Source organism: Lactuca saligna, chromosome 4 (genome assembly GCF_052625555.1).
Source record: "Lactuca saligna cultivar CGN05327 chromosome 4, ASM5262555v1, whole genome shotgun sequence".
Lineage (NCBI taxonomy): Eukaryota > Viridiplantae > Streptophyta > Magnoliopsida > Asterales > Asteraceae > Lactuca > Lactuca saligna.
In genome coordinates this window covers 138,635,435-138,655,696 of record NC_136420.1, presented here as the reverse complement: position 1 = coordinate 138,655,696, position 20,262 = coordinate 138,635,435, and positions in this window count along the sequence as shown.

The window sequence follows — 20,262 nt, the reverse complement described above, 5'->3', positions numbered from 1 at the left end:
ATGAAAGTCAATGTATTAGCTTGAGAGCATCCATAAAAATAACACCCAAATCTGACTTCGTATAAGGAAGTTATGATTTTTCTAAGATTTGACTTAGTAGTGCACGGCCCGAAACTCGAATTTTAGTTTGAGCGGTTTTTGGCTTATGCGACCTAAATAAGAGTTTAAGATCTCATTAATAGGAACTCAATGGTAAAAATACAAACGAAAACGGAGTCTGTATGAAGGAGTTACAAATTTTTCGCAGTCATTTAACAGTCTAATCTTCTCGTACTGTTAAATTTAAGATCGGCCGAGAATTAGTCGACGGAGTCAAAATGAAAGTTGTAGATCTTATGTTTACCTACGCGTGGATATAAAGAATGTCAAAATAGAGCTCGTATGTGAAAGTTACGGATTTTAGAAGTCGGAAGTGTGTTGTGCGAAAATAGGTGACGTGGCACAATCTTAGCCATTGCTTTCTCTCCATATCTTGCCACCAGATGGTGACATATGGCACCAAGTTCAGCCATATTTCACCCTATAAATAGAACCTCTCTCACCCTCATTTTCTTCACACCTTTCTCATTCTTTCTTCTTTTTACTCTCTCTCTCTCTCTCTCTCTCTCTAGAACCTCTTTCTAGCCCCGAAACCCCCTGAAAAACCTAGGGAACCTTCTTAGCACGAGGCGGAAGCCCCGGAGTGCTCGACGGCTCCAAGAAGAAGAGCTTTTCGGCTCAGGAATGCTACTCCAAGCAAAACCCAATTTTCCATAAAACCCGCTGTAAGTGAGCTACGCCTACGCTATTTTTAATATATCTTTTATTTAGTTATAGTAACGTTATTAGGGACTTATAATAAGTACTTGGGATATTATTATGAGTTATATAAGTATTGTTTAACGCTTATATAATAGTAATAATAACTAGACTATTAATTAGTCTCAGCGAATAATAGACTAAACTCTAGTGGTAATAATACTAGGTTTCGTCGAAATAAATTATTTTTAAGAAGCGAAGCGTTGTCTGAGTTCGGAATCACTACCTTTTCAAGTAAGTGCATAGTTACTTTCATCTTACACATAGATATAAAGCATTTTATATAAATTACATGCTATGTGTGCATATTATTCGAATACTCGTTGTCTATGATGGATGAACGATTTTATACATGTTTTAAAAGATTTAAACGGTATATTTATTTTATATCTACAAATATGTTGCAGATGAAACATGGGTAGATGAAATAGTTGGTGTGTGATGAAATAAAATGATGAGAGATATGTGATGATAGAAAGGTGATGATAATTAGGTAAATAGATGATGATGAATAGGTGATGTAGGATGAAAGAAGATACCATAACCTTAACTGGCAATGTGACCATGTAGTCATCTACCAGAGTATAGACGGTGACCACGGATTACTCTAGACAACCCCATGGAAAAACCAGCAGGCCCATAACCTGTAGGTGATGAATTACGAGTTTAGGCGATGTTGTAACTACGTATTCATGTGATGATACTCTAACCCCTTACTATGAATTACGATTGCAGGCGATGTTGTAACTACATATTCATGCGATGATGCCCTAACCCTTGTTGGGCACGTATTGAAGGAGTAATCCCTTAATCAATACTATCTATGCGATGTATGCGATGATCCTTAGGTATACTCCTTAGGAACAAACATATAAGGAAATGCGATGTAAGGAGATGAGAGGTAAATATGATGTAGGAGACGATCCTTAGGATAAATCCTTAGGGAAGGTACTTAGGAATAAATAAGATAATGGGGATGGGTAATTGGGTTAATTGTTTGATGATTAAACATAATGATTATATTTTTGTGGGTTGAAAACCCTATGTACTCACCAGGTTTCCCAACCTAACCCACTCAGTTTACTTGTATCACAGGTGACAAGGTGAAGTTATATTACACTAAGAGATTAAGGAGATATAGATCACTAGTGTAAATGAATGTAAGTTTTGTTTATGTTTATGTTTCTGTATTGACGATGACATCCTAAATATTTTAAAATGAATAAAAATACATTTCTTCGGAAATGCTTTGATAAGAAGTTATCATGTTTTTCTGGGAACAAATTCCACAAAGTTTTTATTAAAAGAAATACTCTAATTTTTATAAAGCATAAACAAAATCGATTTTTTCTGGTCGTGAAAATCGGGATGATATATATATATATATATATATATATATATATATATATATATATATATATATATATATATATATATATATATTTGAAACAAAGACCAAAATATGGAATTTACAAGATGATTTCGAGGTTGAATTTTATAAAGTGAACTTTGCACTCCAATGGTAAAAAAAACCATATAAATAGTTATTTAAATATTAAAAAGCTTTGTAACAAACTACAATTGGAAATCTTCTAATTTTTAAGCCCCAAAAATTATAGGCACTAAATATATTGTCATTTTCAATTGAGCTTAAATTTTAATTAAGTTAGACTGGTTTCATTTTTTTTTTCTAATTAGATATGTTGCCCATTCTCTGTATGGGCCGTATTCGTCTGATTTTAGTGTCGTTTTTGTTAAAACATCCAGGTGGGATAATTCGACTTCTAATTTTCACAGACAGAGACGGATAGATAGGAACAAGAAAAAAACAAAAAAAAAATATATGCGGACCAATATATAAAAATTATACCAAAATAAGAAAATGACAGACGGTAGAAAGTGCAAGGGACGGGAAAAAAGAAGTTAAATATGAGGACAAACCCGGACTTTGCCCTAGCCGTTTTTATGTATTTTATGAAAAAAAATATATAAAAGTTTAGATTTTAAGGAACAAAAGTATCAAAATGACTAAATAATTAAAGGGGTTGAAATTAACAAATTTTTAAAAAAATGATCAAAGTTGTCAATTCATTAAAATTCGTGACAAAACTTTGAATATTAAAAGCTTCTTTAAAAAATTTAAAAATTTTGATTGTGAGGATTAAAAGTGCAAAATAATTAAAGAATAATAGCTAAAATTGACAAAAAAAAAAAAAGTGTTGTTTCTAACTTTGAACTTTTTTTTAATATATCTATATTATTCTTTGAAGAAATTAAAATGGATTATTTTCCAAGTAAAAATTTTCATAGAAAATGAAGTCAAAGAAAGAAAATATAATAATAATAATAAAGAAGAAGAAGTCGCCTAGTCCTTGCTTGTGAAATACATTATAATTTTGGTGAAATGTAAGAGATTTGTCTTATTGGTGTAGACACATGGGAAACTATGTGGAACAAACCGTTTTTTGACTTGCAATAACTAAATTACAAATGACATGTTGTCAACGAGACGTGTTTGGTTTATAAAACAAATTAGTGAATGGTCAATTTTTTTAGATACCCACGAAACTAAATACTTGCCATGAAACTTCTCAATAATAATCTCTTGTGTCCAGGGACGGCTCAACCAGTTTGAGAGCTCTAAGCAAACGAAAAATTTGGGACCCTTTAGCATTGAAATTCTAAGTTTGCATTAGATTAGAAACAAAATTTAAGCAAACATCGGCAAATAATGAATAAACCATTGAAAATACTTTATGATAGCACCATACTTCAACTTCTGATTATGCTTTAAGGACTACCTGTAATGATTAGTCTTGATTTGTTCCAAGTTATCAATGAATAATGGTTAATAACCGATTTTCATACTCATTCAAAGCCTTCTGTAATCAGTGAATAATGGTTAATAGCCGATTTTAGGGTTAATCAATGGAAAACTATATTACTCAAAACTGAAAATTAGAAACACTGGACATACCGTTTCAGTTCTTTTGATTTTGTCTTCTTGAATGATAGCCTTGAAGTTTTGAGTATTTTAAACAATCAAATGATCAACAATGGAGAATAGGAAGACAAAAAAAGAATCACGCTGAGAAGCCGTAGGTATTTATTTTTCAGAGAATGCATAATCATTCAGAGAAGCAAGAGAAGAAGAAGAAGTGAAGACTGAAGAACAGAAGGTATTTTTTTTTCAGACTGGATTACCAGAATCGAGAATGAGAATGAGAAGAGAAGGAAGAAGAATCGCTGTCAATTAATTTTGGTTGATGATTTTTGTGGCATTCCTAGGTTAAATGCAAACGTAGAAGGAATCGAGATTTCTATTTTGCTGAACTATCTTGGTTCAAGTGAGGCCCTCTAAAAGTTAGGGCCCTAAACCCTAGCTTAATTACAATCAAAGTAGAGCCGCCTTGCTTGTGCCACCAAAGGGTTCAGTTATTTGGATCATTTTTATTTTTTTTTAAAGACCCTTTAATAATTACCTTAATTTTTTCCCCCTAAAATAAGCTAATCATTACTAAATAATTATCTTTTTATTAATTATCATTACATAATATTAAACCCTCATGATTATTTTATATTTTATTTTAAATAAACTAATCATTACATAATAAAATAGTTCAATATAAAGATTTGTTTATAGAAAAAACATATATTATTTTTATAAAAAAATATTAAAATAATTTTTTTTTTTTTCAAATATATAAAATAAAATCTTTTAAATAAAAAAATTTAATTTATTTTCGGTTTTTTAGTGCAATTTATTAATATCATTTTTATATGAAAGCATAATAATAAGTGACTTCAAATACGATATAATAATAATATTTAGTTTTCATTTAAATATTTAATATCATTTTATTTTTATTTTTTGGTTTATATAAATATTAAAAAATAAAAAATATTAAAATATATAGAAAACGTTGACATGTTTGTATTATTATTTGATTATAAAAAAAATAAAAGGTATAATAAATAAAAAGTTTATAGAAATTAAATGATAAATATGAGTTTAAAAAAAATTAACTTTTACTAATTATTAAAAGCTATTGATATTATAAATTGACGAAAATTTATACCTAAAAAATCATTAATGAGGGGTCCTCTAAGAAAATCTGAGATCCAATTAATAGATCCGCTTCCAAAATACTTTTAATTTGGTAGAAATAAGTAACTTTCAACTAACATGTCATGAGTAAGTCTCTTTAGAAACATAAATGATAATATTGGATTATATTAGTTTGTTAGTTCCAAAAAATATAATCTCTTGTTGCTTCTTTGCTTTTTCCTAAAAGAAAAGCATATAAATCAAGAAGTTAATGAACTTGTAAACCATGCTGATTCATTTACGAGGTTGGATGAATACAAATGTTTCACGGCTATAATGCAACGATGCAAGTATAGAAATATGATTCCAGTCGAAAGAATTAGTCATTTTGAATTTAAGAACCACTCGTTGTAAGTGTAATATTTATTATGTGTCGTTTATCTCGGCCATGTCCGTCCCATTTATATTTCCAATTCTACCCTTGTCCGACCCATATGTATTTCCTAATAGAAAAACGGTTAAGATATTGTATTTATAATTGATTTATTTTTTATATTTCTTTTTATTCAGTTAAATCTTAAAAGTCGGTAATTGTATTTAATTTATTTTTTTATTTAGTTGACAGCTCATCAAATTTTCAAAAATTAGACTTTTCATTCAGATTTTAAAACTTATTACAATATTTATCCAAAATCTACACTTTTTGCCAAAATTTTAAATTTTATTATAAATTTGATCCAAAATTTACCATTTTGGTATGGATTTCAAAATTTTGTTATGAATTCATCATAACTTTAGTTTTTAATATTACGAATTTTTTTCTCAAATTTATATTTGGAATATGTTTTTTTTTCTAAAATCATATTTATACAAAAAAAACATATTTTCATATAAAAATATTATATTCTCAATATAAAAACTTTCTTTTAAAAACGTTTTTGTATACGAAATACCTATTTATAAAAATAGGTATTTAGTAAGTACAAACTTATGTAAATATCCGTTATATATATATATATATATATATATATATATATATATATATATATATATATATATATATATATATATATATATATTATGATGCCCGTTTTCTGGGCGAATCACTAAATATAATGTAATAGTCTAGGTTAACCTTTGTAACACATTTTGAAGTAATAAAGAGTAATTATATGAATATTATGTGAATTATGTGCTTATTTGCTTAATTATTATAATTTAATAAATTAAGAATAAAAATGAGCGTCTAAAATAAATATTAGATAAAGATGATATCTATGTAGAAAGTTGTAGTGGTTGAAATAAGGATTTCGGTGATATAAAGAATACCGAAATCCGAGTTATAACAAAGAAGTTATGACATGTCGAAGTTTCACGACAGAACCGACACAACGCTATATGACGTAAAAAGTGAATTTACGATAAAGTGATTTTCAGCCTTAGTGATCTAAACGAAAATCATAGAATACTTTAAGCCGAGAGCGTCTATAAAAAATGTCCAAATATGGCTTCGTACGTGGAAGTTATGATTTTTCGAAGTTTTGAATTAGCAGTATGCAGCCCAAAACTCGAAATTTAGATTGAGTGATTTTTAGTCCAAACAATCTAAATGAGAATCGAAGATCTTGTTGATTGTAGTTTAACGGTAAAAAGACAGATGAAAACGGACGCCGGATGAAGAAGTGATGAATTTTTAACGGACTTTTCATGTCCCGATCTCTTAAAAATATAACTTTAAAAATAAATTCAAAATTAACCGATGAATTCTAAACGAAAGTTGCAGAGCATAGTCTCACCTACACGTGGATATAAAGAATGTCAAAAACGGAGCTCGTATGTAAAAGTTACGATTTTTTTTAAGTTTGATAAATGAGAGTACGCCCAACGTACTCTTGTTCGGGGTCCGAAATGAGCCACGTCAACCCTCTTTCCGCACACAACACGTATCAAGCGAAGTTGACACATCTAATGCCACGCATTAGGGTATGCCCAGCGTACTAGGCTGAACGCCCCGCGTAGTGACCAATTGAGCAGTACGCCGAACGTACTTGGTGTACGCCCAGTGTACTGAACCGCCTCACAGTACGCCTAGTGTACGAAGATATTACGCCGAACGTAATTTCAGGTTTTAGCCCCTATAAATAGAACTCGAGGGCTTATGGGTTTTTGTTTGCAAACCCAATTCTCTCTCACTCCCAACTTGTCTTTTAGTCTACTTTTAACCTCCGAAGTTCTGGTATCATCCCGACACCCGAAGCAAGTCCGAGAGCTCCGAAGTTCCCGGGAAAATTTATTTTTCAAGCTTTCTAGGATTAGCTGGATATTACTGAAGGTTTATCCAAGGCTTTTCTTCGATCGCTACTCCATTAACAGATTTGACCTACAAAGGAGCTATTTATACTTGGAGTGATAAGCACAAAGAAGCATTTGAGTTGCTAAAGAAGAAAATATGTGAAGAACCAATTCTTTCTCTACCCGATGGATTTAAAGACTTTGTTGTCTATAGCAATGCGTATGGTGTTGGGTTGGATTGTGTTTTGATCCAAAGAGAAAAGGTGATAGCGTATGCATCTCGACAATTGAAAGAGCATGAAAAGAACTACCCCATTCATGATTTGGAGTTGGCAGTGGTAGTTTTCGCTCTAAAGAGATGGAGGAATTACCTATATGGCACGAAACGCACACTTTTCACTAGATCATAAGAGTCTCCAATATCTTTTTAATCAGAAAGAATTGAATATGAGTCAAAGACGTTGGCTAGAGTTACTCAAGGACTACGACTGTGAGATACTTTACCACCCTGGTAAAGCAAATGTTGTTGCTGATGCTCTCAGCTGGAAAGTCAATCTTGAAAGAAAAAGGCCAAGGGAGTTGAGAATTGAAGTTATATCGACAATTATGGAAAGTATAAAGAAAGCTCAAGAGGAAGCTTCAGAGAAGAATGACCGAAAGGAAGAACGTCTAGGCAAATCGTTAGTATTTGGTATAAACATTCAAGGACTGAAGGTATTCCAAAATCGAATTTGGGTACCTAAGACAGGAGGATTAAGAGATCTTCTGATGGAAGAAGCTCACAAGACAATGTACTCGATTCTGTTGGGTTTTGAGCAATCTAACACTTCCTAAGTGTGCATGAAACCCTAATAAACCTTGGATCTATGTTTGTCTAAATACATGCAAAATAATAATTTTCCAAGGTTTATAACCTATCTAACATGGCATGGGGAACATTTCAACATAAAAGAGTTAGAAGAGATTACATACCTTTTGGTGAGTTTGGTTCTAAGGAGTTTGAGGGCCAAGCACCAATAGTGTAAATGCCTCAAATGGAATCACAAACACCACAAACTCTTGGAAAACTTTGAGAGAGTATACACCTTGTATAAAATCGGCCACACACATGCACACACACACTAGTTCACTAGTTTTCTCTTAGGCTCCATTTCATGCTCCATAAGCATGCTTATATAGTGTGCATGGTTAGGGTGAAACCCTAATAACCCATGTCTTTTCCTTTTCCAAGGATCCATGGGTTAAAAGCTCCATGGATCATCCATGGACTTCCATATAAGCCTAGCCCATTAACAAATGAGTATTAGCCCACACTATATAAAACAAATAGCCCATAATTTAATTAGTATTCCTTTTAATCTCTAAATTAATTCATAATTAATTTAAGACTAAAACTAATTAAATAACGTAACTTCATATTAATATATTATAACTCATAATATATTAATAAACATATGTGTATAACTCTCATAAAATTATCCATAATAGTTTGGATGAGATGAAACCCAAATGGACCATGTCGGTCGGGTCAAGTATATACCAAATAAGTTATGGATTTAGACACCTTATCCAACAGACTCCTACTTGGATAAGTCTAATAACTATATTTGCCTATAACTTCAGGAACCAACCAACAATCGTAGCTCTCGAAAACTCCCTCGAACAATGAAGACTCTGTCGAACTATGAAGCGCCATTTTAGATAAGTGATCACATAATCCTCTGTTCTCATGATATCAGCCGGACAAACACATGGAACTATGTCTTGCTTATTGTTTAGCAGTTGTTTCTCGATTTTCCGATTTGTTTGACGAAGAACTTCACTGAACACATCGGTTTAGTTCTGACCAGGCCTGGTACATGGGTCAACACAAAATCATCGAGGGGCCTAGATATCGCTTCTATTTCTAGAAGGAACAGATAAACTTCGACTGATATGCTTGTTCTACTACTTATTGAATTGTACACAAAGGCACGTTTTATAACATCAAGTTACTGATGCGTTTACGTGCAATCAATGCACAACCAACTCATATGTAACAACTCATATCTCTAGGTTTAAAGATTTATATGATGTTATCGTCTCACGATCACTCGAGATAAATTCCATGAAGTGATACAAGTGAGCGTGGGTTTATACCAATACTCATAACTTATGAGTACTCATGAATGTTGCAGCAACCATTGCCATGTCTAAACACCTTTAAGGCATCTACAAACCCAATTCATGACAATCTTGATTCATACCTACTTCCGACGTATGATCGATTGTGGAGGTTTGAATAAATTAATTATTCTGGAAGTCAAAACATGCAAAACTGAAACAATAGTAAATAATTGACAATGATAGTAACACTTTACTCATAAATAAATCACAAATTTTATTCATCATCAAACGTCGATTACATTTTACAAGTTTCAGGAAAACTATCTAATCTGTAAAACTAATATCGTCCCTCAGCCCGATGCGTCTCGCATGCTGAAAATGCTTAACCCTCGTCAGTCCCTTCGTAAGGGGATCTGCAGGATTCTCATCCGACGATATCCTCCTTGTCACAAGGAGTCCTTCTTCAATCTTGTGTCTTATGAAGTGATATTTTCTGTCAATGTGTCGGGATCTGCCATGATCTCTTGGTTCCTTGGCTAAGGTAACCGCACTATTGTTGTCACAGAAAATCTCTATAGGTTCCTTAATAGCTGGTACAACTCCAAGGTCTCCGATGAAGTTCTTTATCCATATCGCCTCCTTCACTGCTTCACTCGCTGCTATATACTCTGATTCACAAGTCGAATCAGCCACCGTCTCCTACTTGGAACTTTTCCAAGAAATTGCCCCTCCATTTAAGGTAAAGATCCAGCCCGACTGAGAGCGGAAATTATCCTTATCAGTCTGAAAACCAGCATCACTATACCCTAATATTTTCAAGTCATCACAGCCACCAAGGGTAAGGATCCAATCCTTAGTCCTCCGCAGGTACTTGAGAATGTTCTTTACCGCGGTCCAATGAGCCTTGCCAGGGTTCCCCTGATACCTGCTGACCATGCTCAAAGCAAATGCCACATCAGGACGGGTACAAGTCATAGCATACATGATCGAGCCAACTGCGGAAGCATATGGTAATTGGCTCATCTCAGCTATCTCTGCCTCTGTACTCGGACTCTGAGTCTTACTCAGTTTGGTATTGCTTTGGATCGGTAAATCTCCTTTCTTGGAATTCTCCATGTGGAACCTTTTCAACACCTTATCCAAGTAGATACTCTGACTAAGTCCAATTAGTCTTCTACTCCTTTCTCTTAATATCCTTATCCCTAGGATATATGTAGCCTCCCCTAGGTCCTTCATAGCAAAGCACTTCTCAAGCCAGGACTTAACCTCCTGCAAGGTTTGGATGTCATTTCCTATGAGTAGTATGTCATCCACATACAGTACCAAGAAGCTAACTATACTCCCACTAGCTCTGACATACACGCAAGACTCATCCTCGCTTCTCAAGAAGCCAAACTCTTTTACCTTCTCATCAAAACAAAGATTCCAGCTACGAGATGCTTGTTTTAATCCATAAATGGATTTCTCAAGCTTGCATACTCTATTAGGGTACTCTGCATTGACAAAACCCTCTGACTGATTCATGTACACATCCTCAGCCAACTTTCCATTAAGGAAAGCGGTTTTGACATCCATTTGCCATATTTCATAATCATGAAATGCTGCAATGGCTAACATAACCCTAATAGACTTAATCTTTGCTACCGGCGAAAAGGTTTCATCATAATCAACACCTTGAGTTTGAGTAAAACCCTTCGCAACCAGTCGAGCCTTATAAGTATGCACTTTTCCTCCCATGTCTGTCTTATTCTTGAAGATCCATTTGCCTCCGACCGTTTTACGGCTTGGTACATTGTCAACCAAGTTCCAAACTTGATTGTCATACATGGACTGTATCTCGTTGTCCATAGCCTCCTTCCATTTAGCAGACTCTGGGCCTGCCATGGCTTCCTTAACACTGCTAGGTTCATCCAAATTTACTAGTGTACTATCACTAATAAACGTATCACCTTCCGTAGTAATATGAAAACCATAATAAAACGAAGGTGTGTTCCTAACCCGTGTGGAACGCCTCGGAGGTTCAGACTCGTCAGCTGGATCAACAGGAGTTTCCTCCTCAGGTTGATTGCTAGTGTCTGAGGTTCCTTCACCAATTGATTCTTGAATTTCTTCAAGATCAATCTGCCTCCCACTGTCTCCTTGGCTTATAAATTCTTTCTCGCGAAAGATCCCTCTTCGTGCTACAAAGACCACATTCTCACTGGGTCTGTAGAAGAGGTAACCAAAGGATTTTTGTGGGTAGCCGATGAAAATACACCTTTCACTTCGGGGTTCAAGCTTATCATGAGTTTCGCGCCTCACGAAGACTTCGCAACCCCAAATTTTGATGTGGTCCAAATTGGGAACCTTCCCAGTCCACATCTCATGAGGTGTTTTGGTAACCTTCTTTGTAGGGACTAGATTAAGGATATGGGCGGCAGTCTCTAAGGCATACCCCCAAAAAGAGATTGGTAACGAAACTCGACTCATCATAGAGCGGACCATGTCCAACAAGGTTCGATTACGCCTCTCAGCTACACCATTCAGCTGTGGTGTCCTGGGAGGAGTTAATTGTGAGACAATCCCACACTCCTTAAGGTAGTCAAGGAACTCGGTACTAAGATACTCACCACCTCGATCGGATCGAAGCATCTTAATGTTCCTGCCAAATTGATTTTCTACTTCCTGCTTGAATTCCTTAAACCTTTCAAAGGTTTCGGACTTATTTTTGATTAAGTAGACATACCCATATCTACTAAAATCATCAATAAAAGTCACATAATACCGATTAGCATCCCTTGTGGCGGTTTTGAATGGCCCACATACATCAGTATGTATTAGGTCCAATAAACCCTCACTCCTCTCACAAGTTCCAGTGAAGGGTGATTTTGTCATTTTTCCAAGTAGACAAGATTCACAACTATCATCTGATTTGAGGTCAAATGATTCCAAGACTCCACTCTTTTGGAGTTGGCTTATGCGTTTCTTGTTTACATGTCCAAGACGACAATGCCATAATGATGCTTTATCTAGGCTAGTAGAAGAATCAATATACAACACATTATTTCCTAAGTTGTCCACAATCGACATAGTTTCATACACACCATCACAAGGTAATGCTTTAAAATAAAACACATTATTAAAGAAAGCATTAATACCACCACATTCATTATCAAACGAAAAGGTAAAACCTTGTTTGTACAAAGCATGAAAAGAAATAATATTCCTCACCATTTCAGACGAGTACACACATTTATTCAAATCTAATTTTAACCCATTATTAAGCAACAAAGTATAAACTCCAATCTTGGAAACAGGTCAAGCCTTCCTATTCCCCATGATTAAGTTTATCTTCCCGTGCTCCACATCCTCACTTCTTCTTAGGCCCTGCAAATCAGAACATATGTGAATACCACATCCTGTATCAAGCACCCAAGAGTTAGAATATGTTGAGTAATTAGACAATATAGTGTAAATACCTGCATAGGTGGGTTTCACTTTCCCATCCTTTAGATCCTGCAAGTACTTAGGGCAGTTTCGCTTCCAGTGTGACTTTTCATGGCAATAAAAGCATTCAGCATCCTTGGGAATGGCAGAAGGAGTGACAGAACCGTTCTTAGTCTTTGATGAGGAGCCTTCAAGAGACTTTCCCTTGGTACCCTTCGAAGGGTGCTTCCTATTTTTCCCTTTGCCTTGCCCAATAGCTAAAACATGGGTAGAAGTTGGAGTAGGAGTAGTAGAGGTAACAACCGCTTTACCCTTAAGACCGGTTTCAACGGTCTTCAAGAGTCCTTGAAGCTTGCTGAGGGTAACTTCCTCCTTGTTCATATGATATGTCATTCGAAAATGATCATAACAAGAAGGAAAGGAGTGCAAAATGATGTCAATTGCCAACTCCTCGGGAATGTTAACATTCAGCTTCAGCAAACGGTCCACATACCTTTGCATCTTTTGCATGTGGCCCGTGACGGATTCACCATCCTTCATGCGGGTAGTTATTATGGAGGAGATTATTTCATACCGCTCCTGACGAGCACTCTGATGGTACCTTTCCATCAGGTCTTGGTGCATCTCAAAAGGGTAGAAATCTTCATACGACTTTTGGAGCTCGGCTGTCATCGTGGCCATCATGATACATGCCACCTTAGTAGCATCTCTCTCATGAGTCCTGAATTCAGTGATCTCCTCAGGAGTAGCAGTAGACTCATCAAGTTCTTTTAACTCCTTATCGAGGACATATTCCTTGTCCTCGTAACGAGTAACCATCCTGATGTTCCTAATCCAATCCATGAAGTTGGAACCATCAAAGATGACCCTCCCACAAAGATTCATGAGAGAGAAAGAACCAGTTGGGTTAAAGCTTGAAGCATTAGTGTTGGAAGACATCTGAAAGAAGAAAGTAAGTTTAGATTAGATATTTAGGATCCTTAATAAGACACCCAAATGTAATATTAAGGCTAGGATCCAATCACAATATATTACACTTAGAAGAGGGATGCCGTAATCTAAGTAATAATATATTTGAAAGGTAGGTGAATGACGATTCACCAATTTCCACCATGAAAACAAGATGATTTATTAGGTTTAATTGGATTTGAAATTCCTAGATTCTTTTGAGATTCATTGAACTTTTCAATGGCATGTTTCAATCTCGATTGTGCCCTTCAAGTTTTGTGACTGGGATGCCGAGGATCACAAAACAAGGTGTGAATAACCATGCTAATTCACTTGGTACTCTTAATATTATCACCTAATTAATGTGCCGGTTAACCACACACGCTCCATTGATCTATGACAAACATTAAGTCACCCTTCGTGATCCTTACTAGTCCTAGTTAGTGTGCTGGTTAACCACACACGCTCCACCAACGACTTGGTAAGGTACAAAGTGTGAATTCCATGGACTAGCACCATGTTCACATTTTTCCTAAAATAACTAAGATTGGGAATTAAAAGAGTTTAGTTATTTTATAATATTCATTATACTTTTAATGAGGATTTACAGTCATTGTTCTACCCGTTCGGCTAATGACCCTCCACCGATCAAGCAAGCGGTGGGTGAGAGTATACACCCATTAAGTCGCCATTTTATAGGCAACAACCTTATACCCACCTTATAGACCGGCTTCGTGAATGAGGCCTACTAACGGTAAAACGACTTATTCTTATACATATATATAATAATTAACCATTAATGTTATAAATAGTATAAGGGTTGAATTTTAACTATTAAAACTCTAAGGTTTGGAATTAAAGTTTATTAAAGTGTGTGAAACTTTACAAATTCCAAAACATGAGGGCAAGTTTTGTAACTTTGCAAAACTCTTCATTTCATAACTTATGAATTAAAGGTTCATAAAAATGAAGACTCTTCATTTTCATGTAACTTATGTGTTTTAAGTGTGTGTTAAATGAAAGTGACCTTTGGTAATCCATAACTTGAGGACAAATTATGGACTCCATTAAAACACATAAATGATAAAGAATTAATCCTAAACAATTCAACAAATAATTCCTATCTTTTTCTAAATTCATAAGAACATGAACATGATCATCAAAAATTCAAGAATTATATGAACACATAAAATCATGGAATTTTGATATATGCTATTGCAAATGGATTAGAACAACCATTACACCAACTAAAATAAGTTTTATAACACCAAAACAGTTTAGGGTAATGTTTCTAATCCATTTCCAGCAGCAAAAGTCGAGAATCTGCACTCTTTCGATCCTACTCGTCGAGTGCATGAACTTACTCGCCGAGTAGGTTGAAGTTTGCCTTGGACTCGTCGAGTCCCCCCAATGGACTCGGCGAGTCCACCATGCTGACAACAATGATTTCTACTTTTTTCACTATTTTGCATCAAGTATCAAACAAGCAAGCCTAGGCTCTGATACCACTATTGGGTTTTGAGCAATCTAACACTTCCTAAGTGTGCATGCAACCCTAATAAACCTTGGATCTATGTCTTTCTAAATACATGCAAAATAATAATTTTCCAAGGTTTATAACCTATCTAACATGGCATGGGGCACATTTCAACATAAAAGAGTTAGAAGAGATTACATACCTTTTGGTGAGTTTGGTTCTAAGGAGTTTGAGGGCCAAGCACCAATAGTGTGAATGCCTCAAATGGAATCACAAACACCACAAACTCTTGGAAAACTTTGAGAGAGTATACACCTTGTATAAAATCGGCCACACACATGCACACACACACACTAGTTCACTAGTTTTCTCTTAGGCTCCATTTCATGCTCCATAAGCATGCTTATATAGTGTGCATGGTTAGGGTGAAACCCTAATAACCCATGTCTTTTCCTTTTCCAAGGATCCATGGGTTAAAAGCTCCATGGATCATCCATGGACTTCCACATAAGCTTAGCCCATTAACAAATGAGTATTAGCCCACACTATATAAAACAAATAGCCCATAATTTAATTAGTATTCCTTTTAATCTCTAAATTAATTCATAATTAATTTAAGACTAAAACTAATTAAATAACGTAACTTCATATTAATATATTATAACTCATAATATATTAATAAACATATGTGTATAACTCTCATAAAATTATCCATAATAGTTTGGATGAGATGCAACCCAAATGGACCATGCCGGTCGGGTCAAGTATATACCAAATAAGTTATGGAGTTAGACACCTTATCCAACAGATTCATCATGGCAGCACGGAAATGTATAGGGACTTGAAACCCTACTACAGGTGGCCGGAAATGAAGCTTGATGTTGCAAAGTATGTGGCCGAGTGTGTGACATGTGCGAGAGTTAAGGCACAACATCATAAACCATATGGGAGATTAGAATATTCACCTGTATCCATGGGTAAATGGGAAGACATCACTATGGATTTTGTAACTAAACTGCCCAAAATGAAGAGCGGTCAGGACATGATTTAGGTGGTCGTTGATCGGTTTACGAAAAGTGCACACTTCATAGCAGCCAATGAGAAATGGTCTATGGATAAACTTACTAATGCTTATGTGAAGGAGATAGTAAGACTTCACGGTGTGCCTTTAACTATTGTATCGGATCGTGATAGCCGTTTCACGTCGAGGTTTTCGAAAAGTATACAAGAGGAATTGGGTACGAAATTGTGTCTGGGTACAGCTTACCATCCACAAACTGATGGTCAGAGCGAACGAACGATACAAACGCTTGAAGATATGCTGAGAGCATGTACTCTGGAATTCCAAGGTAATTGGCATGAACATTTACCCTTGGTATAATTTTCCTACAATAATAGTTTCCACTAAAGCATAAAGATGGCACCTTATCAAGCCTTGTATGGAGAAAAGTGTCGAACGATCGTGTTGGCTTGAGGCTGGGGAAAAACAGTTTATGGGACCTGAAATAGTCCATCAGACTGCTGAAAAGTTGAAAGTGATTAGGGAAATGATGTTAGCAGCTCAAGATCGTCAAAAGTGCTACGCTGACAAGAAAAGAAAATTGATAACATTAGAAGTTATTGATTCGGTTTTGCTTAAAGTCTCACCGTGGAAGGGACTTATAAGATTTGGTAAAAGGGGAAAGTTGAGCCCAAGGTTTATTTCACCGTTTAAAGTTCTTTAGAAGATTAGGAATCAAGCTTACAAGCTAGAATTACCAGAAGAACTAGATGGTATTCATAATACTTTCCATGTATGTTATTTGAGGAAGTTCACGGGAGATGTTCCCGACATAAATCTAATTTCTGAATTAAGGTTGGATGAAAGCAAGAGGTTAATTAAAGAACCAGAGGAAATCGTTGACCGTAAGACTAAGAAGTTGAGATGCAAGATGGTCGAATTAGCGCTTGTGCGATGGAAACATGCGAATGGGCCAAATCTTACATGGGAAACGGAGAGTGACATGATGAGTTGTTGTCCACATTTGTTTGTTGATGTATGATTCCGAGGATGGAATCATCCTAAGGGGAGATAATTGTAACACCCATGTTTCTGGGCTAAGCACTAAGATAATGTAATAGTCTAGGTTAACATTTGTAACTGATTTGAAGTAATAAAGAGAAATTATGTGAATATTATGTGAATTGTGTGTTTATTTGCTTAATTATTATAATTTAATGAATTAAGAATAAAAATGAGCGTTGAAAATAAATATTAGATAAAGTCGACATCTATGTAGAAAGTTGTAGTGGTTGAAATAAGGATTCCGGTGATATAAAGAATAGCGAAATCCGATTTATAACAAAGAAGTAATGATATGTCGAAGTTTTCCGACAGAATCGGCATAACGCTATATGACGTAAAAAGTGAATTTATGATAAAGTGATTTTTAGCCTTAGTGATCCAAACGAAAATCATAGAATACGTTAAACCGAGAGCATCTATAAAAAAATGTCCAAATCTGACTTCGTATGAGGAAGTTATGATTTTTCGAAGTTTTGACTTAGTAGTATGCAGCCGAAAACTCGAAATTTAGATTGAGTGATTTTTAGCCGAAACAATCTAAACGAGAATCGAAGATCTTGTTGATTGTAATTTATCGGTAAAAAGACACATGAAAACGGACGTCGGATGAAGAAGTTTTGAATTTTTAACGGACTTTTCCTGTCCCAGACTGTAAAAAATATAACTTTAAAAATAAAAATAAAATTAGCCGATAGAGTCAAAACGAAAGTTGTAGAGCACAGTCTCACCTACGCATGGATATAAAGAATGTAAAAAACGGAGCTTGTATGAAAATGTTACGAATTTTTGAAGTTTGATAAATGCGAGTACGCCTAACATACTCGTGTTCAGGGTCCGAAATGAGCCACGTCAACCCTTTTTCCGCACACAACACGTATCAAGCGAAGTTGACACATCTGATGCCACGCATCAGGCTACACCCAACGTCCTAGGCTGAACGCCCGACGTAGTGACCAATTGAGCAGTACGCCCAGCGTACTAGACCGCCTCATAGTATGCCCAACGTACAAAGATATTATGCCTAACATAATTTCAGGTTTTAGCCCCTATAAATAGAACTCGAGGGCTTACGGGTTTTTGTTTTCAAACCCAATTCTCTCTTACTCCCAACTTATCTTTTAGCCAACTTTTAACCCCCGAAGTTTCGGTGTCATCCCGACAGTCGAAGCAAGTCCGAGAGCTCCGAAGTTCCCGGGAAAATTATATTTTCAAACCGAAACTCTGCCCGCTTGAAGCCCGGTTTTTTAGAAAACTTCCCGATTTCATTGAAGAATATTACTTTTAGTGCCGAAATACTGTCTGATTATCGTCTTATCAAGTGAGTGTGTAGTCACTTTCATCTTACACATAGATATGAAGTATTTTCTGTAAAATACGTGTTATGTGTATATTTATTGTTTGTTTATTTAAGATGAGTGTTGAATGAATGTTTTTATACAGATTTTAAAATGATTTAAACTATTTATGTATTTTTATCTACAAAAATGTTGGGTAAAACATGGGTAGATAGTTGATGTGTGATGAAATAAAATGATGAGAGGCCTCGATGTTATTGTGATCCAGTCATCTTGCGGAGTATGGATGACGACCACAGACTTTTCTAGATATTCATGTGGAACGCTGGCAGGCTCGCAACCTGTAGGTGTTATTGAACTTGGATGTTCATTTTGCTGTAGTCCATCCCCTACATGGTTGCCTTATTTGACATAAATTGCTGGGAAACCACCAAAGCAGTGTTGGTGCCTGATGAAAATCCTTAGTCTAGGTCTTTTGTGATAATTGTTTTAGGGACGTAAAGTGAGGATAACGGGAAAGGATAATCGGGTTATTTTTTTTTGATGAAATTAATAAATTTATTTATTGTCGGTTGAAAATCCTATATGCTGACCTGGCTCCCAAGTCTGACCCACTCAGTTTTCTGTATTTCAGGTAGTGGACCCCGAGCATAGTTTGAAGGTTGAAGAGACTTATAATTTACTGTTTATGCTTTTGGTCTGTTTCAGAACATGACATCCCAAAGTTTTTGATATATAATGAAAATATTCATTTCTTTAAGAAATGTTTTGTTAAATTTTTATTATATTTTGTTTTGGGATCAAATTCCGCAACATCTTTTGGAAAATTACTTTGATTTTATTTTAAAAACATAAATTAAATCGGTCTTTTCTGGCCGTGAAAATTAGGGATGTCATATATATATATATATATATATATATATATATATTAACACAGATTTTATAAAAATATATATACAAAAACCTATTTCATAGTAAATATGTGTGTGTGTGTGTGTATATATATATATATATATATATATATATATATATATATACATACATACATATAGGTGTGTGTCTACGTTTCTTTTGTCAAAACCATGTTTTTTTAGGTTTTATATATAAACGTGTTTGAATACAAATGTATTTATTATAAAATAGTTCTATATAAAACATATGTATACAAATATTTTTTTTTCACAAACGAAATGTATAAAAATATTTATTTGGGTGAATATAAGTATGCTTTTACAAAAGCATTGTATACAAACGTTTATTTGGGTAAAAGGATTAAACTGAATACAATTAGTGGTTTTTTGAACTTAATTGAACCTAATCTACCCATGTAAATTAATATTTAACTAGAAAAGAGCTTTGGACCTCACCCTGGATCAATTTTTTTCTTCTGGTTTTGCATTTTATGTAGGATTGTACTTTTTTTTTTTTTAAGAGAGAATTAGAAGTGAAATATGGGTCACTCACCTACAAATTTCAATTTTCATATCTATCGAGTACAAGACTCCCTAACTTGGAACATTGTGTATTTACAATCCTTCAACATTATTGTTATACATACATTGAAGTGACAAAATTCAACACAAATACCGACTCCAAGGGAAAAAAAATGGAAAAAAAGGTTTTTAAAATGGTCTAAAAGAATATAATGGTTTAAATATAACAGAAAGTAGTTAAGTGGCTAAATCGATTAAATAGTCAAAGTGAAAATACATTTTTTTATTTTTTCTTTTAGAATTAAAAAATATTAAAAAAGAATTTTCACCTTCAAAGTAAAGTGTAAATCGACCAAGCTGTTGAAAGTCTATGA